The sequence below is a fragment of the Lutjanus erythropterus genome, chromosome 15, assembly GCF_056507025.1.
Source record: "Lutjanus erythropterus isolate fLutEry1 chromosome 15, fLutEry1.hap2, whole genome shotgun sequence".
Taxonomy (NCBI): Eukaryota; Metazoa; Chordata; class Actinopteri; order Lutjaniformes; family Lutjanidae; genus Lutjanus; species Lutjanus erythropterus.
This window is the reverse complement of record NC_139331.1, coordinates 2,114,723-2,137,512: the sequence shown is the minus strand read 5'-3', so window position 1 is coordinate 2,137,512 and position 22,790 is coordinate 2,114,723. Positions and strand designations below refer to the sequence as shown.

At 38.2% G+C, this 22,790-nt stretch overlaps 1 protein-coding gene across 3 annotated transcripts in view; it reads left to right on the top strand.

The window, feature by feature from the left end:
• Positions 1-5,058: 5,058 nt before the first annotated feature.
• fynb (FYN proto-oncogene, Src family tyrosine kinase b) overlaps positions 5,059-22,790 on the top strand; it is a 121,770-nt gene continuing 104,038 nt past the window's right edge. For all 3 annotated transcript variants that reach the window (XM_084737836.1, XM_084737835.1, XM_084737837.1), the window contains exon 1: positions 5,059-5,217. The gene's annotated coding sequence lies outside the window, so the exon portion shown is untranslated. The remainder of the gene's footprint in view (positions 5,218-22,790) is intronic.

Sequence of the window (22,790 nt, the reverse complement as noted above, 5' to 3'; positions counted from 1 at the left end):
AGATTTGTTAACAGAATCAGTTTGCTGCTCTTATGTTAGATTAGACATTTGATCTGTATGTGAAACTGACAGCAGAAGGTAAATTGAGACAGATATTTATTCAAACATTTTGTTAGATTTTTTTTCTTAAATGTTAGATAACAATAACCCTGAGTTTTCCAGGATAACACAATTCTTTGTTAGACAGTGAATTGCTGATGATATGAAAGCAGATGACAGTAATCTGGCTGCATAAGTAAATATTGTAGCCTGCTGTTGTTACACTGAAATTGCTTTACTGTAAGTCAGACTTTACTTGTAAAGCACTTTTCATACAAACAAAATATAACACAAAGTACTTCACACAATAAAACAATATTTCATCCACACACAAAGCAATAAATAACTTTGTAATTAATAAAGTGCTCATTAATATATAAGCACTCAATAAGAATCTAAGGCTGAAGGAATCTCATCAGTTTAGTGTCTGAGGCTTTTCTGTCAAAATAAAAGCAAAAAGCTTGAAAAATCTCATCAATTTACAGTGTGGAAATACCAGAGGGAGGAGTGAAATAGATAAAAAGTCAAAATTGAAAGAGAATAATAAATTATAAACAAGGGAGGTATGCCAATAAATTAAAACAAAACACCAGATGAAAAGTAAATGAAAAGTTTAAAGCACAAAATAAAATAATAAAAAGAAGAGAGGAGTCAAAAAGAACCAGGAATAAAAGTTAGTGAATTACAATTATAAGTAATTTTGCTCCTCTCATCCTCCTCTGATGTATTCTTTCTTATGTCTGGCACTAATATTAAAAGTTAAATTTTTCTCTCAACATATCAACATAACAGTAAGTTACATGATTTGCAAACAAGTGGAGAAATGAAAATAAAAACTCACCTGGAGGAAAACATTAATACTTTTAATCCTGTTCAGGACATGAGGTTGTGATGCACTACAGCCTCTTGTGGCTGAAATGAGTATTACAACAACAAACACTTCAAAAAATAATCCTGAAACTCATACCGAAGGTTCAACTTTATTCTAGACATTTAAACTTTATTCTCAACATTTTGATTTCATTCTCTGATGCAAAATAAAATCGAATGCAAAAGTCTTCTGCCTGAAGGTAATGTGCTTCCATAAAAAACAAAGGAAAAATAATCACTTGAATATAACAGACATTTTGACATGTCCTACTCCTACTACTACTACTACTACTAATAATAATAATAATAATAATAATAATAATAATAATAATAATAATAATAATAATAATAATAATAGTAATAATAATAATAACATCGCTACTGTCTGACTTGTCAGACACAACTGTATCTGACAACATCATAAATTTTGAAATATCAAGAATATGTGATTAACAGAATGACGTCTTTTAGAATGTATATTTCTGCCTACATTATGGGTATTGTATGCACTTCAGTGTCAAAGTTCATCAACAGTTTGATATGTTATCTGGCATAAAAGTCTATAAAAGAGATGAAAAGAGATGTTACACCACTGTAAAGTAATGTCCACTTGTGCTGGATGTGTACGGGTAACTCAATTATGACCTCAGAATGCAGTTATAACCTTATAATTACAGTCAAAACATGCAGAAAGTGATTTATAAACCTATTCTAATCCAATAATAGCATGTAGCTGTAATGTGATGATGATGATGCTGAGTGGCTGATGTTAGTGTGTGAGTGCAGTGATGGTCGGTGTGTGACTCTGTGCTGACAGATGTGAACAGCTGTAGGTGAGGAGCTGTGGGAAGTTGGCAGAGGGCAGCGGTTCTGCTCTCCCTCCACCGTCAGGCTGCGTCACTGCAGCTCTGCTCCAAGTGTCTGTGACAGGATTCAACATCACAGACACGTACCACAGCTGAGTTACTGCCTGATATATATGGAGGACCAAAACTGTCACAATACAAAGGACAGAAGTAAATGACTAAATAAATGAAATAATGTGCCATTAAATGCACTAAAAGTAAATGTAGGCAGTCATTAATTTATAAAATGTGACATAAATTGATATTTGGGTTTTTTTAAATTTCCATTTTATTATGAATTAATTCATAATATTTAAATTTATTTATTTCTGCATTTATTTTTGTATTATTTTCCCTTTGTATTTTCCCCTTATTTTTCCCACAAACCTATTAATTTCTGTGGGGTTTTGTTTGTTTGTTTGTTTGTTTGCTTTATGTAATTATGTAAAAGGATGTCTGAGGCTCATGCTGATGTGGGTTTAATAATGGGGCCACTGTTAATATTGTATGCAACTGTTCATTAGTTGTCTTATTATTTTGTTCATGGAGAATTTCTACAAAAATATACTTTTGATCAAGCTTTAAATGATATGTAAATAATATGGTAAATGCTTAAAAAATACAATTTAACAACAAAACAACAACACACTGAAACCCAGATTTTCAAAAAACAAAAACAAACAAACAAACAAACAAACAAACATGCAAATCAGTAAATTCTGTGGTTGTTTAGGACAGGATGATTTATCCTGTTTACTGAGTGGTAGAGGTATGGAGGCCCTGAGAGGAAAGTCAGGAAAAAAACAAAACAAAAAAAAAATGGAAAGAAAGAAAAGAAAATCCTGTTCTTAATCTGTGGAAACAGGAAAAAGAAACATGTTTTGGTTTGCATATATACCAAAGCCAACACATTTTTTAAGTGTTTGTTGTTGTAATACTCAGTTCAGCCACAGGAGGCGAAGGTGCACCACTACCCCTTGTTCTGAACAGGACTAAAAGAAATGATGTTTTCTTCCATGTGAGTTTTAGTTTCTCCATACATTTTAAACACATGCATCATGCATATATAGTGTGTTAGCAATAAATATTGCTGTCATGTCTTTCTTTCAGCTAGAAATGTATTTTGATTGGCACTAATCTTCGGTTTAAAAAAAATAAAATAAAATAAAATAAAATCTGCCAAAACTTGTTTTTCACCTGTCCTCACAAGTGAACAATAACCCTGAAAAATAAATAAATAAATAAACAAATAAGTTTTAATCTCCCAAACCTTTTCCCCCACCTATTTTCACAGAATAAAATGAAGGAATTTATAATAAATTAAATATATAGATTTTAAAAAATATCTTTGCAAAACTTGTTCACTTGTGCACAAACACAGGAGAGAAAAACGACTGATTTTTGTCTCGATTTGTTGTCTTGTCTTCCATATGTTGTATTGTTAACTCAACATTACTAGAACATTACTAGATTTGAGTGATTTTTTTTTAGACTTAGGAGTGATAAGTAGCTGAAAACATGAAGAACCTCTCAAGAGTATTACTATACACTAAATACACATTTACACATATCACACCTTTTTTATGGCACTGGTTGCACTGATTTACACTTGTTTTTTTACTTTTGATATTTCATACTATTATGCACACATTATGATGTACCCTGTTCTAACATTAATATTAGTATTGTTAGTATAATTTTTCTTGATCTATTATCCCTGTTTTCTATCCCTTACATATCACTGCTGCTGTGAGGCTGAAATATCCTCATGAGGATAAATAAAGAGCTTCATAAATACACACTTAAATCTAATCCTGTCTAATCCTGTAACACATCAAATCTCAGAAACCAACAGTTCACTGATAATAACTAAACTCACAAAACTAAAATGTAGGCAGATAAACAGTTGGACTGATTAAAACTGCTGCCTTCAGTTTGTTGAGTCAGCTCTGCAGACAGCTGGCTGTGAGGTTGAGCAGCTCTGGTAACTCAACTTGGACTGAAGTGCTGTTCTACCTGCAGACACAAGATGGCGCTCCAATGTTAAGTTAAAACAAACAAATAACAAACTTCATTCATCCAGCTGTTTCTTACTGAAAGTCACATATAGCAGCTCATCTACCAACAAATACAAAGACTACATTTAGATTTTTCATAAATGGAACTGTCAAATATCAAAACTGAATTGCTCATTAGCTGCCGTGGTATTAAAGTTGAATTCATTTTTTTAAAATGTTATTTATTATTGAGCTGTACAAGCTAGTAAAAGTCTCCTGCCTGATAGTTTTACTGTAATTTGTGTATAAAACCGTCCGAAGCATTGTCATTCGTTTACTAGACATCTTCATCCAAGGAATCTGTTTATACACACACACACACACACACACACACACACACACACACACACACACACACCACTCCATCCTTGTCCCGCCCATCGCTCACCCATCTCTGCCTGTGATTGGACACGGCTACTGTCAGTCAATGGACCGGGCCCGTTATGCTCCCTTAAATTTCCCCGAAAAAGCTCGGGAATCTGAGTTGTCACTACATCCACTTTTTCCCTGTTTCAAGTCAAAGCAACGAAGTAACAGACTTCGTTTATTTTTTGAAGAGAATTTGTATAGCAGTGCTAACTATTGGTAAATAATAAATAGTCAATAACAATAATACTAGTTGCAATTTAAACAAAATGTTGCATCTATAGATGAAACTTTTTTTGGGGGGAAATTAAGCTTGACCTTCCAAGACTTCATGTTTAAGCTTAGTCTCATAAAACATTTCAGAAAATGTTCAGCATCAATTCAGATATGTATATATATATATATATATATTCTTATTGTTGGTCCTTCAAAGAAGAGCAAAACCAACAAGGAAAATAATAAGGAAAACACGGGGAAAAGAGGATTAAAAAATGCCATTTAAAAATTAGATTATATTCTCATAATTACAGTTTGTATTTATATATACCCTATACATAAATGTGATGACAATTTGAAATGGTTGTTATGTTGTTGTATTGTTGTATATAATGTCATTTATTTATTTTTATCCATTCATTTTTCCCTATTAGTTTCCCTCGCTTTTGGTATTTAGTATGTATCTATTCTTCTCCACAGTTGATAGAGTAGATTAACTGTATAATTCAGAATACATTTCACTGACTTTATTGTTGACAAAGTATTTGTTGTACGTAAATTGCAGGGCTTTAACCCACCTTTGTTAGATATACGTGTGTTCGATTGTAATATTTCCGATAGTCAGTGAATGCATCAGCAGCTCATTGTGGCCCTGCAGATCTAAACGCCATCACACGCAGCGGCTACGACGAGCAGCAGCACGGCGACATCAGGGCCACCACAGCAGCAGCAGCAGCAGCAGCGCAGTCTCTATTACTGTCAAATTATTTCTCTGTTACGGCCATGGAATACTCTGCTGCGGATTATTAGACGCGTTTGAACCGGTAAGAGACCTTTATTTCTATTTTACCCATCACTCAGCTCGCTCCTATCTGCAAAGCCGAATGAATTACTTTGATTTTTCCAGGTTTGTCTCCATTATTGACATGTCTGAACGTAAAGGTACGTTAGCCTGTTAGCTAGCTACACCTTTCTCCATCTCCTCTGGACAGAGAGGCTGTCTGGGTGAGGCGTCGGCTGTTTTTAATGCCATAACCCGAGTGTGTGTGTGTGTGTGTGTGTGTGTGTGTGTGTGTGTGTGTGTGTGAACGTGCGTGCGCGTGTATTCACTGAAACATATAGCCTCCACCAGCATACATGTATCCTGTGTAACCGGGATGCAGAAACAGCACCCGAAGCTAATTAGACAAAGTAGGTTATCCACGGTCAGTGGCAAAATATCCGCTGTGGTTGTTATCACACGGGAGGATTTGAGCCCTGAAAGCATCTTGACGCATTGGTTTTTGATCCTCTGCTCGGTTGTTTACCATGCCCCCCGTCTCCTCCTCCTCTCCCCCTCCCTACTTTCTCCCATCATCATCATCAGCATCTCCTATTGATGCTGAGTGGAGTCAGATGAAGGACACAACCTCACATGACTGACTTGACAGTGGCTCTCTTATCTATCTGGGATGCATTTAGGCTCTTGTGGATACAATAGGGAAATCACAGTACTCAGTGAAGTTTGAGTAGCAGCCAGGTTGCATTCCTCCACATAACATGATGTGTGATGCAGGTGAAGTCTGTCAGCATCACTTTAATACCTGAGCTGTTGTCTCTTTCCTGATGTTTGGCTGTGATTTCTGGTTAATAACATGACTTTTAAAGGGACAGTTCACCCCAAATTCAAAACTCTATATTTTTCCTCTCCTCTGTGGTGCTGTTTATCCATCTGGATAGTTTTGGTGTGAGTTGCAGAGTTTTGGAGATATCAGCTGTAGAGATGTCTGCCTTCTTTCCAGTATAATGGGACTAGATGGTACTTGGCTCGTGGTGTTCAAAGCACCAAAGAAATACATTTTGATAACTTAACAGCAGCATTCTTTCCAGAAATCATTTTGAGGGCTTTCTTTATCGACTATTTTCTCAATTAATCGATTAGTTGTTTGGTCCATGAAATATCATAAAATGGTGAAAAATGTTGATCACTGCTTTTCAAACCCCAAGATGATGTCCTCAAATGTCTTGTTTTGTTGCCAAACCCAAAGATATTCAGATTACTGTCATAAAGGAGTAAAGAATCCAGAAAATATTCACATTTAAGAAGCTGACATCAGAGTTTTGACTTTTTTTTTCATAAAAACTCAAAGTTTCTATATCCAAACTGATTAATCGCTTATCTAAATAGTTGATTATTTTAATAATCAATTCATAATGAATTAAGTGTTGCAGTTCTACCCACAACCAAAAGATATTCAGTACTGTCAGAGAGGACTAAAGAAACCAAAAAATATTCACATTTGAGAAGCTGAAATCTGAGAATTTCTCCATTTAAAAAATGACTCAAAACGATTAATCAGTTATCAAAATAGTTATAATGGATTAATTGTTGCAGTTCTAATCATGACCCAGTTACACAAGATAATCCACAGACAATTGTTGTGAGCAGTTTCAGGTAGGAACTATTTTCTCTCTACTGTCTGCCAGCCATATCATTGCGAAGAAGGAAGTGTTCATCTATTTCAGACTGTAACCATTCTCTATCTATGGTTTTCTCACTTGCAGCCAAAATTATTTGAAATAAATATCTACTTCATAATATTTTCTAGTTATTTTTCAGGTAATTGGCTGAAGTATAATACATCAAACCTAAATGGAGTCTTAATATCAAGTACAGTCTCCGTGTATGGAGGCTTGTGTCCTGCCAAAGGAGTGATTACATTGCAGCCCAAAAAATATGTTAATGATTAGCATTCACAAAACCACATTGTCTTCAGCACTTTGAGTCTGAACATTTTTCGGAGCTGGTGTAATTAAAAAGCGGTAAAATTTTCTACCCCTTAGTGAGGCGGTTGTTTGTTACTGGATAGTTAATATAGACTCCCATTCTTCCTCTGTCAATGTTAAGGAACATTCTTGCTCCCATTTTTCTTTAACATATGATATAGAGATGTTTATGGTTCAAAATGATATTGTAGAGTCTAGAAATTAGTTTTGTTAGGAAACATGCATTTACTCGTGTATGAGAGGCTCGTGTTCGTGACTCAAGAAGGATGTCATGTAAACCTTAATGTTGTCGTTCTTGGCTGAGCTGTGACCTCTCGCCCATGAGTAGATACGGGCTTCTTTCTGTGCAGTGATGCAGTTTGTGGATGTAGATCAGTAGAAAGAAAACAGTTCCTATAAGAAACTGCTTACAACAAGGTGTGTGGATTATCTGAAGTAACTGGGTCATGATTTCTGGAATGAGACATTGCTGTTGGGTTTTTCAGCTTTCTTTGGCAACACAGAGTGCTATCAAGTTCCTTTTAGGGCTGCAGCTAATGCTTATTATTATTGTTGATTATTTTCACAATTAATTGATTAGTGTTTAGGCTATAAAGTTGTTCAAAAACTTGTGAAACATGCTCATCACAATTTTCCAGAGCCAAAAGCAACATCTTCATTTTATCCAACCAACTGTCCAAAATCCAGTCCAAAGATGTATAATTTACTGTCATAAAAGACAAAGCAGCAAATCCTCACATTTAAGAAAATACCAGCAAATAATTTATATTTTTGTTTAAAAATGACTAAAACTGTTAACAGATTATTTAAATACATTGCAACTGACTTTATTTCAATTGACAACTATAAACTATAAACAACTATAAATGAATTAATCAAGAAAATATTCAACTGATTAATCAATGAAAATTATTTCTAGCTGAACCCCTAAACTATTTGTATCCATGTCACTGTGCAGAGGGAAACGTGCATCTACTCCTGGTGGAGAGGCTTGTGCTCGTGACAGCACAGGATGTAAATATTAATGATGTCCTCCTCAGCTGTGACCTCTCACCCATGAGTAGATGTATGCTTTGATACGCTTGGCGGATGTAGTTTTGGTAGAGAGAAAATGTGTCCCTACTTTATATTCTTTTTAACCAGTCAGATGTATTGCAGCGTTCTGAGGATATAAATACTTCCTTGATGCTGGCCCTCCTCCTCCCTTTCATAATTGGGGTCAATTGCTCTTGTCACCTCTGTCACCCTTTAAACAATGACGGGCATCCCTCCATCTATTACGTCAGCCAATTAAACCTGGCCAGAACCGCAGCCATTTGTTCTACACGTTGTGTCTGCAAAACTTAATTGATTATATCATCTGCCTCTGCCATTAGGCGGCCAATGGTTTCTGTCTTATGTCAGCGTTTCTCCCCTTAAGAAGTGTTTGTTAATGAAGCAGCTTCTATTTACAACATGCGGCAGACAGCAAGACGTGCCACTTGTGATGAATGTATTTAAGGTGGCTCTCGAGGGAAAAAAACGCAGAAACTGGAAGTGATACAATGTGATGTGGAGTTGTAATTTCCCCTGCTTTCTCTCACTGCTGCAGAAGTACTATTATCCCTATTTTGAGAAAGTCGGCTTCCTTGGGTTTTTGAGCAGTGCCAGCAGCTGGCAGCCAGCTCGCTTACTCCACTGTAAGTGTAAGATTTCTGCAGCAAGAAGACCGAGCTGCTTGTTTTACAACCGTGTGATGTTATGGGCTGCTCCTGCAGGTGCAGTGTATGGAAGCACAGTTTACTGTAAGGCTTTGAGGATGGATCTATTCTGTCCCCAGGCGGCCTGGGTAATCTCTGCTGAGAGGTAGTAGTCTTGGAAACCAGTGTGCTTTATGAAATCTCATGTTTTTTAAGCTGTATACATATATATATTTAGACAAAGTGAGTGTGGATCATGTTTTCAAGGTGTGAAAATCTGGATTTTAGGAATTTTGATCATTTGTTGGCTGTTGAAAGTCAACATTAATCCTGCCAAATTGGAAAATTACAGCTATTCAACTTAAAAATCCTTACTTACATATTTATCTTATATGTGGCATTTTTTGCAGTGGAGTTCTGTATTGCAGGTGTCCCCGTCTGACTCCTGGCCTTCTGCAGAAAAACACTCCTCCTGTCAGGATGAGTTATGAGTTACGGGCTGCTCCTTTTTTATTTTCAGTGCTATATGATAAGACGAGGTGTGCGCGGTATCGCTGATGAGCAATACCGATTGTTAGGCCCAGTTAGACGGACAGCTTTCAACAGCGTCTCATCTCTTTACACTGTGGTGAAAGGCTGCCAGACCACTGTCTTCCTAATCACAGTTCACCCTGTCATTTACAGACAGACGGACAGACAGACAGAAACTTTGTGCTGGCGGGCAGGTTATGACACAGAGGTGAGGAAGAAATGAGGACAGTAACACAGGAAATCTAATGTAGTAGTGGATCTGTAAGCATGTATGACTAAATAGCAAACTTGTGAAACTTTGGTCTGCAATCTGTTTTACTGGATGTCATGGACTTGTGTAAGGTAGTAATTGGGACAAATATGACATCTTGTAAAACCAGCGCAGTTTGTCACTATTTTGATACAGAAAATGAAAATTGGATTGTATGCAGGCTGTGCCAGAATCAACTGGCATGTAACCAGGGGTGGAGTGTACAGTTTGGTCTTGTTTGGATTTGAACAATTCTGATTTTGATCCCAGTTCTGTTTCGCAATTCCATTTCTTAATGACTCTCAATCAGATTCACTGAGGGGCCGGGCCAGGTCAAAACAGGTGCTGCAGGTACTAGCGCTGAGAGAGGGCCCTCTTTTGCATAATCCCCATGATGCATTGCTGAGAGTTTAAGTGTTTATGTTCCAAAATGCAAATGTTACGCTTTAGTTGGTTAGTTAGTGTTTTTACTGTACAGTTGTAACTTCCTGTTAGTGTTTGTGATGTGTTTGTAATTGTCATTTTGTGCTGGTTTAGAGATGTTTTAATGGCCACCATGAGTGAGGAGTTTAGTGCACTTCACCACTCCTGCTGGAGTGCTGGAGTTTGCAGATATAAATCGGGACGATTATCCCCGCGTGCTCTTTGAACTCAAAATCTTTGCCAGAGAACTAATTCAACACACTGTAATAATAAATACCACATTGTAGTAGTGCAATTCAATGGTATTTGAAGTTGCAAACATCATCATGATGAACCTCAGTGCATGAATGTAAGCACAGGGTAATTGAAGCGAAAACAACATAGCAACTGATTAGCAGAATCGAAAATTCAGTTTCGTAGTGTTGTAGGGGGTAAACCCAAAGAAACTCAACCTCTTTGAAATGAGGCTGAGAGTTTACTCAACTTTTTCCAAATTAACTGTATCAACCAATGAGGGGAAACATCAGTTTAGCTACCTCTCTTTTTAGCATTACACCCCTGCATAAACCACTCAACTGGAGCAAAATGTAACCACATTAAGCACAAACGTGGACGTAAACGCAAACAGCAGACACACTCAGGAAACCAGTATGATGTTGTTTACTGAGTGATTTCTTACTTTTACACTAGTCAACTAATCTAAATTTAAATTTCTTTTTAATCAACAGGGAAATTAGTAATAATAGTTAATAATAAAATGTTCTGACGCAGGTTTTGACTCAGGGACCCTCTTCAAGATGATTACATTATCATCAGGAGCAGGACCACCCTTAAGGGCGCCTGCTGGCCTTGAACTCGACTCAAATGTTAACAACCTGTCCCATAGTTTTCAGAGATCCAGCATGAAAATGTTCCTTTAGTTTTTATAAAATGGACATTAGAGTGATTTTCTCTTCCCACATTGTTGTATTTTGAAGCATTTCTATAGGCTATAAAAGTTTCAAATATTCTATAATTAGCTGTATAATATAACCGCAAATATTTTACAGGAGAAAAGTGAAGCATTTGAGATAATTTTTTCCCCACTGTGTCATCCTTTTGACCCCGACTAGTCGGGGTCCAAAGATTGGGAACCACTGATTTTATATGTCCATAAAGCTGTGATGGTAGATTTTGATGAATTTTGTTGGGAGGCCAAGTTGCTATACGTGGATGATAATCGATTAGCTGTCAACTATTTAAATTAATCAGCAACTATTTTGGTAACTGTCAATCGTCATTTTTTAAGAAGAAATAACAAAATTCTTTGATTTCAGCAGAAGAAATCAGATAGTTTTCCGGTTTCTTTATGCCTCTCTCACATTAAACTGATTGTCTTTGGGTTGTGGACAAAACAAGACATTTGAGGATGTCATCTTGGGCTTAAGGAAACACTGTTCAACATTTTATGGACCAAACAACTAACTGACTAAAATTAGAATCTGATAATCGATAATGAAAATAATTGTTAGTTGCAGCTTTGGTGGGAATGTGGGCCGAGGACTGTGAAACAAGTGTGTTTCATATTTGTTCTGCACATTTCTTATTGCACTTAGCCGCATGAAAATAATCTGGTACACCTATCACTGTATAATTTGGTGTAAATCTGAATCCAGGTGCATCTATTTTCTGTGATTATAATAACAGATTTGGAATATTGTCCAGTCTTGATTCAGGTATTTACTGTAGAAGTTATTTCTTGTTTTAAACTTACCATCGACCCACTTTAGACCACATCTCAACTCGACTTGGATAACACCTGCTACTGGAATTTGCTCAGACTCAGTCAGTGTGACCTCCATTCATCCCTTTCATGTATCTTTGATTCATGCTGCTGGGGTGTACTGTGCTGTGTGCCCGTCTGAGAAGGGGTCATGGAGCTACTGGGAAGTGCAGGTGTGAAGTGTGCTCACAGTGAATGCACCACTGCTAATGTCACTGTGGTTACTGTCACCCTACGCTCCATTGCAGGAAACATTTTGCACAGTTTTGGACCTGTTCTGGTGTAGTAACCAGTGCAGAGAGCTGAAGAAAGCTCTAATCCTCATCATTCTGCAACTTTATGTAACTTCTAATCTCTTGTTACTTAAGAATTAGACACTTTCTCAACAGTAAACAGGCGTTCTGGGAGTGTTTGGTTAGTTGATTTCGAAGAGACACTGGAGGGTTTGAGCTAATTTAGCAATTAATGTTAATTAATTAGTTTCATTATCTATTAATCTATATTCAATTTTCTTTAATGAATATGTAAATCTATTAAGTGTCAACAATGTACAAGAAATATCTTTAGATTGCTTGTTTTGTCCAAAAAGCCTCTGAATGTCCCATTATATAATGCAGTACTATACAATACAATAATGAAGTGATTAAAAACAAAGAAATGCAGCAAATTGTCATTTAAGAAGCAGGAACCAGCCAATATTTGGCATGTTTACTTGATAAATGACTTGAATGATGCATGAATTGTCATTTGTTGTTTGTGAGTTCATTCATAACCTTTGAGAACAGGAGGTGGTTTTAGTCACATCTCACAGCATTCTGTAGCACACTCATTCCCAGAGACTGGGTCGTGACCCACAGGGTCACAGGAGATTTTATTTGGGTCGCCAAATAAATAAAGGACCATGGAAGAAATTCTGCAGATTTATATCTGCGGTACAACTTTTATTAAGTATGTATAATGTGTGTTTTGTTTTATTAATGACAGGAAAAACAATGGTCTATTAATTCTAAATGCACTAACTTTGTCTTATTTATGAAGGAGGCTAAAATGTCTAAATATATTGCTAAAATGTATTGTTTTGTTGATGACAGGAAATAAAAACAATGAGTTGACCAGTTAATTTAGACAAAATACATTTATTTCTCATTCTCTTTTGCAGTGATATAGTCATTTTAAGCTCACCTCCCGACATGCACATGTTCCACCAAAACATGTTCCACCTCGACACTATTTTGCAGCAGCACCATTGCAGCATCCTGGGCTTAGCTCCGCCCAAGACCTTTGTGATTTGCTTACAGAAATGCAAACCAAGCATAGCAGAAAGTGCATGTGTGGAGCCAGACCTTTCTCCAGCGTCGAGGGCTGTGGTTAGAGGTCTGGCTCTATGAGACTATCATGTTAAATTTTTGATATTATTATCTTGTGATGTTGCAGAAGTGTTGTCTTTTCCTGATTTCAAAGGCTGCATTACGGTAAAATTCTGTAATTTTTTGTAATCAGTCCCTCCACAAAGTTGGGATTGCAACAATTCATGCAAATTCAACCAGTCCCTGTGAATTCTGCACAACAATGCAACTTTGTCCAAACTCCACAACTTTTCTGCAGTTCTGCCAATCATTGTTGCTTCACATGAGACAAGTCTCAATGATCTAACTTCTATTTTATTTTATCACGGGTAGCTAAGAGAATACAAAATTTGTTTTTGTTATTTTCATTATCAATGTTCTGTTCACTTTTATTTTATAATTTTGTGCCCCTCAGGTGCACATCCTCATCTACAAATAAAGCACATTTTGTTAGAGTTTGCGTAATCCTGAGCCTCTTTGGTAAGGTTTCCTAGAACATTCAGAATAGAGTGTGGTTTTATTCTCCCTGGAACAAGTTGTCTTTGATTTTAACGAATTATACAAAACAAAATCACAACTTGCTTTAGCAGTTTTCACTTGCTTCCGCAAAAAAACATTGCAACATGCATTGTAATTTTTTAGAAAAGCTGTTGTGAAAGCAGGCATTTTAGGCCACAAAAACAGCCCGCAGAATCCTGGAGGGGTTGATATATAGACGGCAAGTACAGCTTTCTTACATTTATATTTTCTTTCCACTTATACATGTGGAGTTGAGGTTTGCCAGTCACAATGATTGTCAGTGTCTGTATGGAAAGCTCAGTCTGCTGCTTATTAAATCAACCCCAGCAGATTTGAGTGTTTTCACATGAATGATTAAATGTAGCCCCTTCCTGTCTCATTAGCTAAAGCTGAAGTGGAAAAAAAACAGCCCTCTCCTCTGCGGGAGGGTCCAGTTCAGGAGTTGATGTCATCACATGGAGCTTGCGGTAGGTCAGATGGCCCTGGCTCATGCATTTGGGACTGTGAGTACAGTCAGCCGCTCCTCTGCGCTCAGCGTCATGCCAGAACCTCAGAGGTCAGAAAGACACCACAACAATGTTGTCCTTTGTGTCACGCTTCCAGTGGAGAGCCGTGAAATGTGTCCCTCTTCTCCCTCCGCCTGCAGTTGGTGGCTGAGTCGTGACGTCCTCACGGGCTGAAATAAAGTTATTGTTACAGATGAGTAAATGTTGAACTACCAATGAATGCAGGCCGTGACAGAGCCGGTGGGGACGTAGTACACTGACATGTGAGAGCACAACTACAGATCATATGATCACCTCTGAATGCCAACAGTCTCTCCAGCATGTCTAGTTTTATTTTCACCGTTAATTAAAAACCCAGAGGTTCCACGGTCGAGTTTTTAGCTTTTTACACGATCCATCAGCTTCATTTATAAAATAGGAATGTTTACGAGCAGGGCATATGCCGTTGGGTCATTGTTGCAGCGATATCAAGGGAGCAAATGATGTGTGAAAGTGATACACTTGCATGAAAGCTTGTCAGAGCGGGGCCCATGGAGATGTCCGTCTTAGGGGTGTTTCTTCAAAGGAATTCAATTAGCAGGAGTTGTTTGTCTTGCTTCAAGGAGCTGCAGTAACACAGATCCTATCACGCTGATAGCATATCACGTACAATCCTCTCCCCCAGCCCGCCACTTCCACCTGCCACGGCTCATCTTTGTATTTGCTTATGTGTGCGTCGACTCGAAATGTGCAAAGTCAGTTACTGGTCGTGGAGTGTGGCTTCATTTCCTCTGAAAAGAATCACAGTCGCTCATTTACATCTGGAGCGCAGGCGAGGCATGAGAGCACCAGCGAGCGTGGCTTCCTCTCATATCCTGCTCAACATTTTCCATTTTAATCTTCCTCGTTTTTTGCTTAATCTCTCCAATTCCATTTAGCTCTCGAGTCCATTTAGCCTTTATTCAGAAGTTCAATAGTGCACTGGAGCGCCTCGGTCTATATTTAAAACCTTCCAACTGAATAAATCGAGCAGAAATCCTTTAATTCTGCCGGCCACCACCCAGACCCAAAGTTTATACTGCTGCTGGAGCAGTGCAACAGCAATGGTAGGTTCCTATAACAGCTTTGCTCCATATGCTGGTGTCTGAGCAATGAGCCAGAGATTCAGGGCATCATGTGGTGGTCAGACCAGCAGCAGGGAGAGCTTACTGACTCCATGCATTATGCTATCTAACACTGTCTCGTGTTCTGTCTTTAAGTATTGTATTTGTCTAGTCGTTATCATGAACACAAAACCTTCATCAAGCAGTGTTTGTCATGTTTTAGCACATACTGGACGTACTACAAACAACTTTATAAAGCACTCTATTTTAGATGCTTTAGATTTTAAACACTGTTTTTATTTTGCAATAATCAGACATCATGTATTGAGCAGCAGCTGGTTCCTGAAATGAATAGATGAAATGCCAGAAATAGTTGAGAAATGCCCACGATGACATCTTCACCTTCTTTGGTTTGGCTGTTCAATAGAATTTACAAAGCTTTAAACATAGAAAACCATCAAATCCTCACATTTAAAGATGAAGGTGAAACCAGTGTTACTTTATGCCTCTGCACCAGTGACATCTACAGCCGTCTGTCTGTCCATCTGTCCACCTGTGCCGTTCTTGTGAGCTCTCAACACTTTGAGGTTCGTTGTCAGGTGGAGTTTGTGTCATTTAATTTCTTGTTGTCTTTTTGTTTATTAATTTAATCTGTACAAAAAAAATCTAAAACTTTGCAACATACTACCAGTTGTCTGGAATGATGAATTTTTACATCATTGCAAAAAAGTAATAAAAAAGGAACTGAAATTAACTTTTAGAGCATACTGATTATTTTACTAGTCATTTCAGCTCTAATCAGGGATAGATTTTTAATATTTTTAAGAACTAACCCCACACAACACCAAGCCTTGGATGGTGAAATGACATTTTTGGTGACCCAAATGTAAACTTCATTCATTCATTCATTTTCTGTAACCGCTTATTCCATAAGGGTCGCGGGCTGCTGGAGTCTATCCCAGCTGACATTGGGCAAGAGGCGGGGTTCACCCTGGACAAGTCGCCAGTTCATTGCAGGGCTCAAATGTAAACTTATGTAAAAAATAAGAAATACAAAAAAGGACCACTTTTCCCATCAATTGTGATGGAACATTTCCAGAAGGCATCGTTTTTGATGAAAAACATGCTAGACTTTTGAGATGTTTGTGGGACTGTAAGATTGTGTTGGTAGGGTTGGTGTGCAGTTGTGGCCGCCTACATGGAATACTTGGTGGTCATTTTTTGTGGTCACAGGCCATGGGACCACTTACCATTACACAAAGTTTCTTTGCCTACATGCCAGTGTAGATATAAGAATGTTTATGAGTTGCTTTTCAAAATGCACATGAACCACTGCCAGGGCTGCATAAATAATCTTAATTTTATCAAAATCATAATGAGGCTCTCTGCAAGTTTCATATCGTGGGAGGTGCAATATTTATGAAAGGCAAAATGTGTGTCAAAAACTTTAAAATTGTTGTTTTTCAATCAAAATAACAATAATGATGTAAAAGTGATCATTACCTCCAATATCGCAAATCATATTACAATTATAGTATCAGTCAAAATAATCGCAATTAAATATTTTTTCAAAATCGTTCAGCATTATACACTGCACAGCACTCAAACAAATAAAAAAAATGTCACTTTTAAAGCTGGTCAGTCTGTTATTCCTATCATTTTATTCTTCCAAAACAGTTGTGAGGAGCAGCAGGAGCAACTGCCAGGAGTTGAGTTTTCATTAAAACCAAGTTATGACTGGTGTGTTAACTGCATGCCAAGTTAATCAGAGCACACAAAGCCAAATTGCCCTCTAGGTTTCCATATGACTGGCTGCTGACAAGCAAGATAGCATTTAAAAGGCTATTTTTCAGTCCGGTGCAGTGCTCACTCCACATAAAACACTCCGGAGCTACACTGCACCACTTCCAGGAAACTTCATGGACAGCAAGGAGGGCAAAACAGCATTACCAATCTGTTTTAACTGAATATTCTCTGATCTAGCTCAGCTAAAAGCACAAAAAGGCCAAATCCATCAGCATGTTAAGTGTGTCGTAGTCAGTACTGATTTGTAATGCTATCCCCACTTCACCTGTTCCTCCTCTGCTCAGCTCTGTGAGTGTGAGAAGGGGCTCCGCCATCAAGGAGAGCAACTAGCATTAGAGTAAATGACAGAAAACTCAGTACAGACTCTCATATTGAGCTGAAATGAAAGGAGTGCACAAAATTATTTAAATAACATAAATAATATATTTTGTTTCCCATATTGTGATGCAGATGCCTGTCTGAGAGTATCGAGATTAATGAAGAGTCAAATCCAGTGTCTGAAAATAGATTTCCATACAGTATGGAAATGAACTGAAGATAGTTGTTTACTGGAGGGTGAGACAACACATGAAAACACAACAGCATGCTGTGGAGTACATGGTGTGTAAGAGAAAACATCATCCTCGTGATCATCCTTGTAAGGTAGACCCAGGTGTTGGTGTTTTGCCATGTATTCAGGCTGATATACTGTATTGGTGGTGCAGTTTTACAACAGAAAAACATGCACTTTAGGTGTGAGCTCCTTACAAGTGTAGGTTTTTCTCTAGAATCACTTTACATTGATGTTGAACAGTAAGAGATGTACCCTGCTGACAGTAGCTTCAATAGACCAGCTTGCATTGCAGCCACAGCTTGCAGGTTTTCAGATGTATCACTGATAGTTTATGGAAAGGAAAGCCCCATTCAAAGGCTTGTTTTTTTGGTTGAAGAATTGAGCAAAGCACATGACAGCATTTTCTGTCTCTCACTTGAAAAACACAGCTGGTGTTACTTAATTTCCCACACTTACAGTGATGAAGATAGCAGGATATTTACCAGCAGGTATCTGATTAATGCTGTTTAAATGGCCTCCTGATCTTTACAGCTGGGTTAAAAAAAACTGATTAATCGATTCAAATCATTTTCCCTTTGCACAGTCCGATATCAAAATCGATCTTTTTATATATATCTAATATATGTCTGTTTAATAAAAAGTAGATGATTAATGTAACTGCTTTGGGTCAATTCTTAATGTATTTTTTATAATGCACCAGGTTAAAGGGTTCCTTGTACAGTTTACGGCATTAGTTCTCTGAGAATCTTTTTCATATCCAAGCCAACCTGGTATTGTAACTGAAATATTCCAGCCCTCCTGATCTGCATGTATCTGATGAGAGGATAAATTCTCAATAAACCGTGATATTTTGGGATCTGGTCAGGAATATGTTGGTGTTGATGTGTTGCTTGTATCTTTAAAAGCACAGTGAACATCCACTGAACATTGAACAGCATCTTAAGGCTCTCTGCCTGCCAGACACAAGTAGCAATCATGTGGGCGTCATTCTCCCCGCTCAAACGACGGCAAGGCGGACAATACATCTCACTGGGCTTTATTATTTATTAATGATATGTTTACCATGGTGGCAGGCAGACTGTTGACAAGTGTTTGTATTTTGAAGCGAAAACAAAAGTGTTTTCTGTACGTTGTATGTTAATGGCCTGCAGAGTTTTCATACATAATTAAGTTGCCGTGAATTTTCCAGCTGTGTCTAATGTCATGTGTGACTTACAAAGGCTATATTATGTCCCAACAAAGCCTCCCTGTGCTGCGTGTGGAGGATGCTGTTAGGAAATCTGCATTGCAAAGAAGCTATTTTGTTTTATGGTCTCTATGAATTTCAATGTGGGCTGATTTTGCTTCATGGACACAGATTTCCACACAGAGCACAGTGGAGGAGAGGCTGTTTATATGTATAACTCTGAACATTCACCTCATCTCACACAGTAACTATGTGTCAGACTCCCCGCCAACAGGCTCTATTACGGCCAATTTCCACTGCAGTGTACAGTCTCCTGAACTCTGCTGCCTGTCTGTCTGCCCTCTGTGTTACGCTGTGCTCTCTGTTTGACTGTGCACCGTCATTTCTCTGCATTGCTGATGCAGCCGCGAGATGCTGACAAAGGAGATGATTGCTCATCCGGCCAGTGGCGTCATGCTGGCACGCCAGACCTGGGCCTTTAGCGTCACAGAGCTTGATCTTCAGCATGCCCTGTCATGTTAAATAACCTCCAAAGACAGAGATACTGTTCCTACTGCAGCCATATTGAATTTATGTTATGATCAGGGTCAGATAGTGCATATAATACAGTCATCCAGATTCTAATGTGACATTTGTCATGTCACAGATTCTTCTGTGAATGATAGAATGCATTAGAAACAAATAGAGCCAAATCAATAGTTTTCATTGTAAAGAGTGACAAAACTAGAAAACCTGTGGATTTGCTTCAGGTGGCGACCAGTGCAGGTGAAAACAGAATCTAATGAATCTAAGGCAGAATCTGATATTTAGGCCAGGATAAACACCTTTTGTCTTTAACAAATATTGCATCTCCTGCAATATGAAAATTGCAGTAGGACATACTGGGAATTTGTTAAAACTTCGATTAATTGTTCAACCCTAATGCAAGCTACAAAAAGAAAGAATCCTTTTTCCTTATAAATGATGAACTCAGGTGCAAATTTCAGTTTTGCAAATCTCTGTTTTCATTAAAGGAAACATGAGAGCACGAGGAGAATTAGCCCGTGTTTTGGGTCGAGGTGCAAATTTCATATAATTCCCTGTGTTAACAAGCAGAAGTCAGTTAAGCATGACTCAACATAAAGTGCATGTTTTTTCCTAATGGCAATGTTGTAAACTACTGGCATGACCCATCCTATCTCATATCTCCTACAGGTGAGAGGTTCTGATATTACTGTTGATTCTTGTTTTATATCTACCAGCTAGCACTGGCTGATATAACTTGACATATTGTAATGATATCAATTTGTAAACTGCCACCCTCATACTCTCATACAGTGGTTCCATACCTACTCAAGTTAGAACTTTTTAATGGAAGCCATGTCTTCTTGTGATCTCTTGGCCTTGTCACAGGCTGCCTTTTGTGACAAGTTTGACTTTTTGTTCCTTTTATTTTTTATTATTATTGTTATTATTATTATAGACATTTCAAACACCCAAATCCTACAAACGACCAGTCTAAAACATTCATATGTTCATATATTAACAGCAACATCCTAAAATCCCAATCCAAAGTCAGCAAAGCAAAAAAAAAACAAAAAAAAACAACAACTCAAAACTCCTCTCCAGGTTTTCTTTTTTTTACTAGTATATGATTTTCAAGTTCAACCAAATACTGATGGTCTCTTTTCCAAGTATTTTATTGAGAAATTATTTAAGATACATCTTCTGATGCACCTGAACACATCATCAGTAATGTATCAGTGTATTTCAGATCTTTTTTCTCAGGTGTACCAGCTGTGATTGATCAGGTCACAGCTTGTGCTCAGGTGTCTCTGGATCCAAAGCCATCTTGAGGCTTTCCTAGCAGCGTCAGCAATGTGTTCTTGATAGGAACCGGAGAATATATTAGTATTTAGGGATGCCCCGATCCGATCACGTGATTTTCAAATGATTGGAATCGGGTGGAAATTATCGGATTTAACCTTACAAAACAAAAAGCATGGCCCATGTTCACATTTTAAGTTCATCCTGAGGTACAGATTGTCAAATGGAGTGAGTTAGTTTTAATTTTAATAAGTTCCACAACATCAATATTCATTGTTGCACAGACGGAAACAACACCATAAACGTCACAATTTACAGCAGGCGGGGAATTCAGACAACATAATAGTAGTGAGCTGGTAGTTAGTAGGCTAACAAACAAACGTGTCACCTCGGGACAGCGAAAATGTCTGCAGTTTGGAGGTATTTTAAACTGGACAGTGAAGGCAGTGCAACAGCCACTTGTAATGTGTGCAAATTGGGCATTTCACATGGTGGAAATGTGGATGTGTTCTATTTTTTTCTTCTTATTATTAATGCATTGCTGAAGTATCAGATGGGGACTCAGTATCGGCAGATACTCAAAATCAAATGACTCAGACTTGGACTTGGGGCAAAAAATGTGGTTGGGACATCCCTATTAGTATTATATCAACACTGTGAGATGAGACTGGATATGCCTTAGATTTTTGATTGTCATTTCCTGGTTTTAAAGGCTGCATTACAGTATAGTGATGTAATGGACTTATTAGACTGTTCTTGCTGTCATTACAGACACATCACTAATGATTATGTATCAAAGTTCTCATTATGTTCATATTTTAGAAGCACTAAATAAAGCACCAACTACTTTACATACTGGTGAATAGTACAGCAATGCATCATATTCTGTAAGATCATCATATGTTTGCATTGTTTGAGAATTTACAGCATCTTATTTTAGACAAAATATGTATATTGAGATATATGTCGTATATCGTGGAATAGCCTAAATATAAGCCATATCACCCAGGCCTGGTTCTTGATGGCTCTGCTCCTTGCTAGTCCTGTGATGAAGGCTTTGAGGAGTCAGTGACCCACAAATCCTCTGCTGCCTACCTCAGTGGGCATACATACATTCCAGCACTGCTGAGAAAGAGAACCATCTAGTACCGGGACAGTATAGTAAGCACAGTCTTAAAAGAAAATGTATTTTGCTTTGTAGAGAATGATGTGTTCCACAAAAAGGGACCTTTTGATGATACTACACCCAGTGATGGAAGATTTTCTCCTTCCTGTCAGTCGTTCAGGAGTTTCCCTAACTCAGTGTTGTTGAGGGTGGCCACTGTGGGAATAAGATCAGTTGTTAATTCTGTCTTTCTATGAACACACCAAAGCTTTCCAGTGTCTCTGCAGTGCTCACTTGATCTGAAAAAACACCCCCATTTCTGCTTCCTCCATAATGCTTTAATCACCTGGCAAATCCCTCTCTCGTGTAGTGTGGATGCAGAAAGCCAGCGCAGATAGAGTACAGCAGGACTAATGTGCTGTGAGGATAATTGTCCATTTTAATCCACTCCTCAGCGGTGTCTGTCAGTCAGCCTCTCTGCGAGGCCCAGCAGCCCACTGGCAGTCCTGACCTGCCAATCACATCACATCCGTCAGGGCTCCTGGGACTGGGGATGAAACATTTTGGATTTAATTAGAGCTCCAGCATGTCATATCTTTACCATGAACTCCATGACAATGTTTCAGAAGAAGAACACAGGCAGCTGAATACATTATCACTGCTCAACTACCCCACATACTGCAAGGTTGCTCTAAATCCATGTAAAGGCTGTAGCCTGCAGCTGTAAGCTTTGCAAATGCAGCTATTATTGAAATGGCAAAGTGCCCTACTTACCCTTTAGAGACTGGCCCTGAAATGAACCACAAGTGGGTGGCTGACGGCAGGTTTTATGTTAAACTGTAAAAGACCCGGCGCGTCTGAGTGGCACAGAGGGGAAGCAGTCGCCCACCACCAGAGACTTTGGTTCATTTCCCAGCAGGGGCACCTCCGGCCTGGCCCAGGCCCCCCGAAGATTATGACAGGCTGTGTTTATGGGTGGGAAGCCAGTGAGGAAGGGTGCCCCTGTCGCTGGCATGGTGGCATCTGCAGACCTGTTCTTGCTCATTTCCTCTCCTCCTGCACTACCAGGAAGCAGAG